Source organism: Mauremys reevesii, linkage group 1 (assembly GCF_016161935.1).
Source record: "Mauremys reevesii isolate NIE-2019 linkage group 1, ASM1616193v1, whole genome shotgun sequence".
Lineage (NCBI taxonomy): Eukaryota > Metazoa > Chordata > Testudines > Geoemydidae > Mauremys > Mauremys reevesii.
The window spans coordinates 249563303-249575956 of record NC_052623.1 but is presented as its reverse complement, the minus strand read 5'-3'; the positions used below and the strand labels follow the sequence as shown (position 1 = coordinate 249575956).

At 42.9% G+C, this 12654-nt stretch overlaps 1 protein-coding gene and 1 long non-coding RNA gene across 9 annotated transcripts in view; one reads left to right on the top strand and one right to left on the bottom strand.

The window, feature by feature from the left end:
• The window catches only part of CACNA1C (calcium voltage-gated channel subunit alpha1 C), a 638168-nt gene that overhangs the window by 574992 nt on the left and 50522 nt on the right, over positions 1–12654 (top strand). The gene's annotated exons all lie outside the window — the stretch shown is intronic.
• LOC120408988 overlaps positions 575–12654 on the bottom strand; it is a 71571-nt gene continuing 59491 nt past the window's right edge. Inside the window, exons 3-4 of the long non-coding RNA XR_005601038.1 lie at positions 5568–5825; positions 575–710 (exon numbers count right to left, since the gene is read on the bottom strand). This is a non-coding gene — a long non-coding RNA (uncharacterized LOC120408988). The remainder of the gene's footprint in view (positions 711–5567; positions 5826–12654) is intronic.

The window sequence follows — 12654 nt, the reverse complement described above, 5'->3', positions numbered from 1 at the left end:
AGTTTTTCTCAGTCCTTACACAGGCAACCCCCCCAATGAAGCCATCTGAGTAACACTGAAGAGAATTCACCACTAGTGCACATTGCACCAAGCTAAGGCCTATTCTGAGTTGAGCTTTAGAATGCATTTCAGTAACTACTCTCACAGCTGTACCCTTTCGGAGATACAGTGACAGGTCTCACTCCACTCACTGTGCACAACAGACAGAGTTAGTTTAAGATCTTGCATATGAGAAAACTTCAGGTAGTGACACAATTTCTGCCAGATTCACTTTTAAATTGGCTTATTTTCAAGCCCATTATGTAACTACATTTTCAAAACTTTGCCTCTCAATTTTAACAAATATTGCACAGCTAAATTCTCTCCCGCAAAATGCTTTAAAAATGTAACCCTAAACATTTGATTATTTCAGTTGCTTTTCGTGGCTGAGTGTATATTTTTGGTCACTCCTAAGAAGTAGCTAAACTTATTTATTTATTTATTTATTTACTCACTTACCTTTAATTCTGGTATTAAAAAAATTAATTCCAAAGCAGAAGCCAGGTCTGCCAAATTTCAACCATCAGTGAACGCTAAGATCTAGCTCCTGAGAATAAAATCCATGATGCTCTAATGGCTGGGACTAGAAGTCAGGACTTGTGGATTTTATTCCCTGCTCTGGTTTACTGTGTGACCTTGGATTTAATGGCTCTATGCCTCAGTTTCCCGATCTGTAAAATAGAGATAGCAATATTTACCTAACTTACAGGAGCATTGTCCTGTGAGTTACCTTTTACAAAGCATCTTGCAATCTCAGAAGAAAAGCATTATGGAAGTAAAAATGTTTAATATTGATAATAATAAGAAGGTCATGAATCTCTGCATTATAGGAAAGGAAATGTTACAGGAGTTGAACAGAACAGAAGCCAGGGAATTTGGAATACATTGTCCAAGAAGCAGTCACAGGGACAGATTTAGATGTCCTTACTTTCCAGATCGGCAGATACAGTACAGTATTCGTTGCTCTTTGTTCTTACTGGAGCTTCCTGACAACCTGCTAGCCTCTTCCCTGGGTGAAAGAAGTTTTCTCATTACTTTTTACTGTGTGGTATTGGAGAGGGAAATCAAGTTTGATTTGTGCACTGTGTTACTGTGCCCAGAGTGATGGAAAAAGACAGCCAGGCCTGAGTCACTGAGAAAGCTGCTCACATAATGTCCTCCCCCTCAGATTTTAGTCAGAGAAAGCAGCTGACACATCTTTGGTCCTTAGGGTCCTTCTTCCTTTGTTCTATTCCCCTTCAGTGTCAGACAGCTTTCTGTTGCAGCTGAACCTTCATTTGCTGCAGAAGCCAGTCTCGCAGCAGGACATGCTTACCTGCCTGGGCTCCTCTGGCAGAGCTGCTGCCCTTAGCCAATGAAGACTTTGTTCAATTCTTTGAACACACAGGGCAGTTTGCACATATACATGTGTGGGAATTGCATTGGCATGCACAGATTTGAATATATCCATTTATCATGCACAGGCGTGGGTATCTGTGACCATTATTATGTTTGGCTGTGTCTGCGTACCTTGAAAGAGTGGAGGGTGGGTGGATTTATATTTATTTATGTCCAGCCACAAGTCTTTGTGTCTGTGTTCCTGTGAGTGATCTAGGCCAGGTTGGAATGTCTGGTTGTCCCCATGTATGTCAAAGTGACATGGTGTCTGAGGGTGCGTGGTTGTGACTGGGCAAGAATGTCTACGTTTATATCCACCTGCCTGTGCCCATCAGTGACCATGAAAACATCAGCATGTATGAGTGTGTCTCTGTATGCTGAAGAGTACACAAAGGAAGTAGTACAGAATGGGAGCTACAGAATATTAAGCAGCAGTGAGACTAATAGCCAGAAGATCATGGTATAAAGAGCTCAGCGAGCCACCCTCTGAAATGTCCTGGGTATGAGATAAGATGATGAAGGGTGTAAGCAATTTGTGGGCTTGTGTTAATAAAAAGGAAAGTCTCCACATGTAGATTGCCCTCCTTTTGTAGAAGTCCAGTTTTGCCAAAGAGTGAGCAGTGTGTTGAGTCCTAGAGCGAATGGAAATGTTTTCTAACTGGGAAGTGCAGAGGAAGGAGAGAATAGTGAAGTATGATTTCACTTGCTAACCCATTCTGCAGTGATAGAGCTGGTGGCCCCTTGGACCAAAGAGCTCTGGAAAATGACATCCCCTGGGGAAGTATAGAGAAAGCCAGCCAACTACATGCCTTCCACAGGCAAACTTCAGCCAGATCCAACACACACCACCACCAGTCTTCCTCTAGTCACACAAACGCTTTGTTTCTCTGCCTGATATTTAGGAAGGCTGAATTTATTTAGATCTTGATATGGGTCTGAAAAGTAGGTGGTGTTATAGAGGAGTCTGTAGGGGTTCACCAGAGGGGTATGGCTTTGTTGATTTCTGGCTTTAAAGAATTTATGAGATCAGGTACAGTACGGACAGAGACACCCAAGCTTTCAGATTCTAGAGTTATCTGGAGACCAGTGTAGTGATTTCTTCTTTAGTGCCTTGGTTGTGAGTAAAAGAGCCTCCCTTTAGAATCATCCTGTTTTTGACTCCAATAGATTTCATATGATTGTCATGAACTTCTACTCCCATTCTCTGGAATATTTATGAAACAGCACATACTCAAGTCTCCCTCTTACCTTCTCTCCTGCACCTTCTCTATTTACCCTGCCCCTTGCTTTCCCTCTTGCTCCCCTCCACTTTGTCTCCAGCCAGACCAAACCTCACAAGATTATTTTCACCCCCAATCAAGAGTCTGAAGGCAGAGAACAAGTGGCTCAAATCCTGCAGTCCTTACTCAGGCAAAACTCCCACTGGGCACTTTATCTGAGTAAGAATTGCAGCATTGGGCCCTATCCGACTAAATTCTGTATAAGCCGCACCCCTACAATGGGAGCAAGGATTGGTGGAAGGACGGCACACATCTAGCCTGCACTTCAGTTGGGACTTGCATCCATCTCTGTCGCTGCATCTGTCCATCTGTCTCTCTCTTTCTGTAGCTGTGCCTGGCTGGTTCTCTCAGCTTCCAAGCCCTTTGCTCTCAGATTTTGGCCATCAGGTGACACTGGAAACAAATCTTCGTAATTCTGAGCACTTGCTCAAAGTGTCTCAAGGATGGGTGGTATTTAAATATCACTCAACCTTCCAAATGCCATTTGGGGAGCAGAGTCTTCCAAAATACGTAGCAAAGGGCTGTTGAAGCACAGCAGCTTCTTATGACATCCTGTGTCAACACCCTTCTTGTTGCCATCCTAAAAGTTGTACATAGTTTGATACATACGTATATGTGTGTGTGTGTATACGTGCGTATATAGAACACGTTTTATTTTTGTAAAGCTGCTGATAAAACCAATGATGGGAGGGTTGGTTTGTTTAGAATTTTTAAAAATCATTCATGGTGGGTTTTATTTCTGTAATAGTAAAAAGTTAACTCACCACGGTGGCCCCACCTTCCTTACAAAAATACCTATGTTGAAACATGGCTGTGGCAAACCATGGGACAGCATGGTGCAGTCTTCTCTTTGTGGACAGCAGAAAAAACCCAAAACCATGTTATAACGCTGTTTTAACTTAGCCATCTACCACTGTTAAAACATGAGTTTTAAACACATTTTTCTGCCCACAAAGACTAGAAGAAAGTTCTAAGATTGTGTGACCATACGCATGTGTGAATAGGGTTGTTTTTGTAATGTAGATGGGGCCTTTTTTTGTTTTTGTCTTAACAAATATTTGTATTCAGATTTTCCAGACTGCATCATACAACTTGCCCATTCCAGAGGAGTGCTCACACTTACAGTCTTTAAGGAATGTGGGCTGTCAGAAAAGAACATTTTTTTGCAGAAATGGAGGCAGTGAATACCAATGACTCCTGCTCTCCTCCCCCACAGCCCCCCACATCTACCTAGGCACTTGAGCCATTGCCAACATCGAATGCTAATAGCAATTCACCACAACAACAGAAAACCATGTGATGCCTGGGTGCGGGGGTCAATGCTTCAAAAAAGCATGTATTCACCAGTTCTATGGAAAATGCTGAAATATGTGATTTCCACAAAACTGCACGTTCGGACTCAGTCATTGCTCCAGATCCAGGACATGTTTTATTGCAGGAGAGATTTAAAAGCAGGGTAAAAATACATTGACCACTAGTTCTGGGCATGTTAAATCAATTATAATCTGAGAAACAGACAAAACAGTACCTGTGACAAATTTTCCATATAACAACCGTATGACGTTAACAGCAGTGAAGTGATAGGGAAGAAGTATGGTGTTATAAAGTCATCTATAGATTCAAGGACCCAACACACAGGTTTTCTTATCTGGCATCCTTCTAAATCAGTGATACTCAGACTGAGACTTGCAAGCCACAAGTGGCTCTTTAATGTATCTCCTGCAGCTCTTTGCAGCACGATATTAAAACACTGTGTGATTTAATTATTAACCAATCTAAATTATTAACCAGTCATAATGCTTTTACAATGTTATTAACCAATTGTAGTTGATAACATAATAATACTTGGTCAGTCATTTTGCTGTGAGAATGAGAGAGAGAGTAAATGAAACAATTAATTCACACTACTGTGACTCTTTTGAGTAATATCGGTCACTAATTTTGCTTCTGAACCACTGAGGCCTGAGTATCACTATTCTAAATGAAAACATTTAGGACACTCATTAAAATGGTGGGACAGTGGCAGATTGACAGGTCAATACATTACAAATTTGTATCCTTCCCTCCAGAGCATTGTCCAGAGCACCACATTTCCACAAAATCATGTTGCCACAGCACAAATTTTGTGACCCAACAGTACACCATCATTCCAGGTCCCTTGGAGCCTTATCCAACTCCCATTGAAATTCATGGAAACATTCACAATGACTTCAGCAGGTACTGGATTGACTGATGGACAATTTCTGCACTCCTTATTCAGTCAAAATTTTCATTAGTTTGTAAGATCTTCAAGGCAAAGACCTTGTGTTCATTCTTGCCTGTAAACTGCATACCCCATTTTTGGTGCTATGTTAATAATAATAATATTAGTGCAAGCTTTGATTGAGTAAGCAATGCAAACTTTGACCCTGAATCTGTTCAGTAGTGAGACATACATATAGCATAAAAAGCATGTTTAAAAAATACATTAGGTTTTCTGATCAGTATTTGAATTTTCTTCTGGTTTTGTTATCATCTAACTTTTGAGATGGCGCTATGATATTGTGGTGCTTATAATAAAAGACTGATACTTTTTTATATATAATTTAAATAGTTATTTACACAGAGCACTTACTAGTTAAAACAATCAAAAGAACAACCAAAAATAGCATTAAAAACCATCTGAGGTTACATTTTCCACTGGTTACCCTTCACATTGGTGGCCAATGAAACAATTTTCTTTTGCCCAGCTACAACCTCTTTAAGTTTCCATGAATACACATACGAACTGTACCTTTGTATGAGTTTGTAGAGATTTGAGCACAATGGGTCCCTGATTCTAATTGAGTTCCCTGGTTACTTCTTTAATATAAATATTAAATAATAACTCACCCAGGACCAAAAAGTCTCATGTCCTATTGGAAGATGCTGAGCTTGAAAGTAAATGTTCAAGTCCCGATTGCTGTGTCATGCGGGGCAACCCCCTGAGGCAGCATGGGGATTTCCTAACAGCCACCTTCGCTCCTTCTTTTAGGACTTAACCGACTTGTAAGTTTCAAGGAATTTTGCCATATGTCCCTGTTTCCACATTCAGAATGCAGTTTTCAAATGTACATAAAGGGCTGCCAAATCTCACCATGTTCAATAGTGCTGCAAAAAAAAAGTTTCACTTTTCATCAAGATCAAATTAGTTGCTTGTAATCTTTAACCATCTGCCAGCCCAAGATCTCATACACACATCATATATGTACAGTACACTATTCCATTACCCGCTGTGCATAGTCAGGGCCTGCTTAATATGTACAAGAGGAATAAAAACACACATTATATCCCAGCCTGCAGTACCAGAAATGCTAGTTGTGGTGAATGCAACAGGAGCTAGGCTGACAGAAGAGGGGAAGAGACACAGGAGGGCATTTATCCTCATTATCTCCTACCCCACTCCTCATCTCCTCTATTGCTTCCTTCAAACAAAAACTTCTAAACCTTTCTGAAACCCTTGTGGCAATAGAGAGCATATTCCCTGCAAACTGGGGACAGTTTTCATGCCACACCAATGGTCAGTCCCCCCTCCCTAAAATTGCAGGCGTTAGCTGTCTCTCTCCCTCTCTCTTTGCCTGAACCCCTGACTACCAGCAGATGGGAAAGATTAATCCTCTCTACTCTTTTGTGCATTTCTTCTTCACCAGGTCTGTGTACTAGACATCAGGATATCATGGTGATGAGCACCATTCTAAAAACCTAGATGGACAGACAGTGGATCCCCTCTGCCTGTTATATGTGACTCCTGATGTTCCATTAAATAAATCCAGTGGACCAGCAGGATACACTTGTGTGGCTCCTTCCCACGGCCGGGTAGAATTTGGGCTGTCAAAGTCATGGCACCTTGTCTTCCTGCAGTAGACCTGGGTGGGCTGCTTCTCATGGGGATTGACTGAGAAGAACACAGACTGCTGAGAGCAGCTTCTGCCTCACATATCTTCTTAAAAGTCTGATAAATGGAGCACAGTCACACCTGAATCCAGCTGACCTAGATGTAGGGTTTGGACTGGTTCTGATGCTCTACAGATTTACAACTGGAAATGCAGGTCTGACTTTAACCAAATGTAAACTTGACTAGGGCAGGGAACAGCATGTTATATGCCCCTGCCCCGTGTCAATCTTCACCTCATCCACCCACTTTTAAACCGAGATGTACCAATTGTGTATGCAGACTGCTAGCCCTTCACATTGGCTTGTCCAAGTGAGTGGGAGAGAATTTGCTGCATGTAACACATGACATCACTTCCTAAACAGAACTGACATAATGGCCAAGATACCTCCACTCCCAAGAAACATCTGCTAATAGGAGAGGACAAAAAAATATATTGGGAGATGCCGAATTCAGCTTCCTAAAATTAGGGATTTTGACTCCAAGCTCATTGTCTGCTCTGGACCCACTTTCACCTACAAACTCATGTATGTTAACAATGAGCATTATGTTTTACATCCCATCCCTCTACATTACTGACCTCACCAAAGCAGTCACCAGTTATTCTCAGGGCGATATCCCTGGAACAAAACTATGTTGCTCATTGCTTTACAACATCAGGCCTTGGTCTCCATAACACACTCAAATAATGCCTATAATTAACATTTCCAATCCCAGTATGGCTCATAGACTTTATCGTATCCTATATTAATATTCACCAGCCCAATCTACCTCCATAAGCATTTCCTTTTAAAGAAACTTCAGCCTCTACATTAAACAGCTTCCTAATTAAAAAGGCAATGAAAAGACACAGACTGTGAATTAAATACTAATTGCTCCAGATTTCAAATGAAAACTATCCTTAACAAACTCTTTCCTTGGGCTATTGATGTGTCTGGACAGGCTCCCTTGGGCAGAGACTTGATATGCTAGAATAACTCTCCCCATCAGGGACTGCTAATTTGCTTGTGTTCAGTCTGTTGGGCTGTACATTCCAGTTGCATTCAGATAAAAGTTTTTTTCCTGGCTTCAGCCAAATGAGCAATGTCTTCCAGCATCTCCTTCAAAGTTTGACTGCTCACCAGGTATCTTCACCCTGTCTTTGGGCTGGCTACAGGCATCATCCTAACATCATTGCAGGATCTTTGGGCTGGCCCAGTGCATATCTGGCTATCTGAAAAAATCTGCTTGTGATATAGACTAATACTAAACACCTTAGCTCCCAGGGAAGTCATTGCACTATCTGTAAGCTACATAAATAGCTAGACTGCAGATCATGGGTCTGTTTCTGCCCTCATTTCCCATCAGTTCAATAGGAGTTGCATGTATGTAGCTGCGAGCACTGTACTGGATCTTCTCATTCCTCTCAGGCAAATCCCAGAACGTCATAATGGGCTATTGCAACTCCTCACGGATGGAGGCCTGCAGAGTCTGATATTCTCAGCCCTCCTTTTTAACATATATAAATATGTGAGACTGCTCAGAGAGATCCAGAGACACCATAGACTCCAGTGTCACAAATACATGGATGGCACCCAGTTGCAGTCTCCTTCTCAGCTTATGCATCCCCAGGCCTCACTAGATGTCCCAATGACTGTAAGCCATTACCAGGTGGATGAAGAGCAAATGACCCAAACGCTCAACCCAGGGAGGACAGAAGTGATGATGACAGGAAGAAGGACATGCGTCAAGGAGCTTGCTTGCTGAGACTCTGACACCACCTTCAATCTGATCATCCGTCGTTAAGGGAGTACTAAGCCTGGAGGTGAAGCTCAGTTCTTCACTACTGCTGGACACAAGGAATGCAGGCGAGGCAGTATTCTTCTGCCTGTGACTGCCCAGGAGACAGTGCCCTTTCTGCTCAGAGGAGGACCTTGCCATCCTGATCCATATTTTGTCACTTCCAGGGTACACTACTGCCAGTCATTCTCCGTGGGGTTGAAAGTGAACACCTCTTGAGGGCTACAACTTGTACAGCACACAGCAGCCTGTCTCATAAGTAACAACAGCTGGCTCCCTTTTCACTTCTGGACCAAATTCAGGGTCAATTTGTGATGGGGTATTCACCCTACACTGGCAAGGACGGGGTTAAAAGCAGCCGAGGGAGGCTGTGCAAGGAGCAGCCAACTAGAGACAGACTAAACAGAGCAGCTAATCAGGGCCCAGGAGGCCCATATAAAAAGAGGCACAGGGCAGAACAGGGTCAGTTTCTGCTGGGAGCTCAAGGGGTAAAGACTGTGTCTGTAGCAGCCTGAGAGACCTGCGGCACCTTGGACAGAGCAACCACTGGCAGGGACCGGGGAGCAAGAGGAGTTCCTAGCTGGCTGCTGGGACTGGGTAGTTGCATGTCCTGAGGAAGGGCGAAGAAGGTGCTAGGGCCACGGGGAAGGGGCCCAGGGAGACATACAGCAGTGAAAGGAATTTGAGGCGCAGCAGGAGGCCGCAATACACAGGGTCCCTGGGCTGGGACCCAGCGTAGTGGGCAGGCCCAGGTCCCTCCACTCACCACTGGGGAAGTGACTGGACTACTGAAGGAGATACAACCCCACACCGAGTCATGAAGAGGATGCTGCAGTACTTGGACTGAGGCAGGTCTGCAGGTGGTGACGACAGCGGGTGAGGCACCATCAAGAGAGGGCATGCTGGTTGAGTGAGCTAATCCCCCATATTAGCAGCAGGGGGTGCCGCTCTGGTGAGTGAACCCCGTGACACCATTTTAATATACAAGAACCTTAACTGGTTCACACCTGACTATCTCAGAGACCATCTCCTCATCTATTTCCCACCAAGACAGCTGCGGTTTCACAGAGAGGCTACAGATATGCCCAACATAACTAATAAATTAAACCGATGGAGGCAGGACTTTCCTGATGTCTAACAGATCCCTGGCTGTGTAACTCACTGCTGAAGGGATCTGACTTAGCCACAGCCAGACTGCACTCAGATCAAAATGCCAACCCCACTTTTCCTACAAAGCATCATTCCCTCCTATCTCATAGGGATGAGGAAACTTAAGAAGAAAATTGAGAAAGAGGGAAGAGAAAGGAGAGATGAAGAAAGGATGGAAATCTTCAATCCTGAAGAGGTGGAGAGAGGTGATCACCCTTTAGATTGTATTGCTGGCCCTATAGCTGTGTTCTACACTTAGAAGTCATGGTGATAGGCGTGGATACGTCTAAACTGCAATTTAAAAAAATCCTGCAGCAGCGAGTCTCAGAGCCCAGGTCAACTGACTCAGGCTCGTGAGAGTTTCATTATGGGACAAAACTTAGCAGTGTAGACATTCCCACTTGGGCTGGAGCCTGGGCTCTGAAACCCAGTGAGGGGAGTGGGTCTCGGATCCTGGGGGCATGGAGTGCAGCAGACAAAGAATGTGGCCTAGTAAGTTGAGATGAAAACTGGGAGCCTGGATCTTGGAGTTCTGACCCAGGTTCTGCCTCTGGCTCACTTTGTGTCCCTGCTCAGCTATCTGCATCTCACCTTCTTCCTCTTAAAATGGAGGTGACATTAATAATGGATGGGGCATCTTGGCACCTCAGCTGCCTCCCATCTCTGCCTCCTCACAATAAACCTGATCCCTTACCAAGTGCCCCAGTCTGAACCTGGTGCCTTCTTTTGACTAATTCCTTCCTTCTCTCCACCTGCCTGACCACCATCCCAGTCAACCCCGCTCTGAGTCATGGATCATTTCCTCCCTGTCTCTACTGATATGCTCCTGAGCCTGGACTTCCTCTTTCAGGATCCCTGCCCAACAGTGGAATCAAGAACTATCAGTGAAGAGACAAGTCCTACATGGAGCCCATGCTGGGACTCCTGGTTTCTGGCATTGGGGCACAGGTCAGTATTCACTCTAGTCATGAGTCCCAAATTGCCAGGCCTCCTTGAAGCAATAAACTCTCCATCTCTGGACTAGCACCTTAATACTAGTCACTTTGTAAGGGCTGACATTTGATTGCAGTCATATTAAAAATAACATTAAATATGAGGTTCGTGTATTAAGGAATGACCCTCCACCAGCCTCATTACACTCCACACCATTCAGAGAGCCTGTCCTAAAAATGCTATAACCACCCTCCACTCCAGCTGAGCTTTCAATGTCTATGTCCCTGCCTCAGTCTTTCTTCAGTTCCTGCTTATCTGGATGGGACTTTCTTCATGTACCCATTCCACAGAAATCAAAGACTATAATCACAGGTGAACTTGCACCTGCTTTGCTTAGTCAGGACCAGAACTAGCAGCTATTACATTGTGGAGATGAATACCACATCTCTGATACTATTTAATGCTAGCTATGCTCTATATCTTATTTCTCAGGAACCCTGGGGCTTGATTATCGTAAAGCTTGAACTCATCATTTACCCAGATTTAATTAGAAGCATTAACACATCCTGTAAATTAAGAATAATTTGCATGTACATGTTTTCCCAGTTGTTGTACTTTTCCTCTGAAACTCAGGTTTTTAAAAAAATAGCTCACAGCTGTATGAAAAGTGAACCTTTCATTTAACTGTCCAATAACTCAATCTGGGGTCATTTGCATAGCCAAATTAAAGCAAGTGACTTTCTTTATATTTACCTTTAATCACCTGGAACCATAAGATTACTATCTCTGGAAATGTCATGGATATATATATGTCAGATATTAAATAAATTAATAAGTTATTAAAATTGACATGATTTGCATATACAAATAAAGCTAATTAATAGTGCAGCTCCTTGAATTTAAAAATCCTAGAATTCATAGGAAATGAAGATAGAATTGACTATTTTAAGCCTCACTTGGTATATATATTTCTTTTAAACATCATGAACCATATTGAAAATAGGACTAAGTTGTATATGTGGATAGGCAAATAAATATGAACTTTGCAGATCTGAAGTTGGATACATGAAGCATGGATGTTAAGTTCGTATCAGCTGACACTTACTATAATGGTACAGTGACCCACATTAGCAGGGAATAACATAAGTGTTACGACAAACATCATCTCAGGCATCAAAACCCCTGTCCCAATAGGTGCATGAAGCTCCATATTGCACCAGATGAAACTGAGTCTCTACATTAAAAGAGATGACATCATATTAGTCTCCTCTGTACAGCAATCAGGAGTTTAGCCTGAGACAGATCCCACTGGAACCACTTAGGCACAGTGCTGTTCCCATTGAAGTTGGTGAGAATTTTGCCATTTACTTCCCTGAAGACAGGATCAGGCCCTTTGATTCACCACCTGTATGAAACAGGTGTGCCCCTCTCAAGCACTCACTAAACCCAAACTAAGCAAATTATCTGTGTTTTATGGACATGATCAAAACTACTGCACTCAAAATGTTTCCAGTAATAATCAAAGGTACTGGATTCTTAGTGGAGAGTAGGGAGTCTTAAATGCCTTCATGACTGTCTTTTTGTAATATCCAGTGAATCCACTGGTTTCACTGTAGGGTTGTATGTGTTCAGAATTATTTCCTCCATAATCCCATAGCACTCCCTCAGTTCATCTCTTAGAGGAATGGCAGACTGATTTCTGCCTGGAGTGTTGATTTATTTACAAACATCAGTGGCAAATGGATTACCTCCAGAGGTCTTGTGATTAAAAACCCCCAGACCAATGACAGACAGATTACTCAGGCTGTATGATAACCCCTAGGGTAACGACTGAGTAATTACTGCCAGGGCTCAAAATAGTTTTATGCTCTGGACTTCTTCTGGGCATCCAATTGCCTCTGGAGGACTTGTGCTGTTCTTGTCACCTGATAGTGATGTCCCTTTAATCTGTTCAGACTAGAAATGCGATGGAAAATCTAGTAGCTGTATTAGAGTCATTGGAAAATTGATAATTTGGCTCCAATGTCTTTTATAAATATTCTGTTAACCTCTGATTCTTCTTTGAATATACATCCATGTGGCTCCCCCTCTGATCTCATGCATATGGGGTGCATGTGCATCTAAAGTCTTTTGAATCACAGTGTCTGTGGAGCCATGCCTACGTAATGAATGTCCTCATGCCCCTTT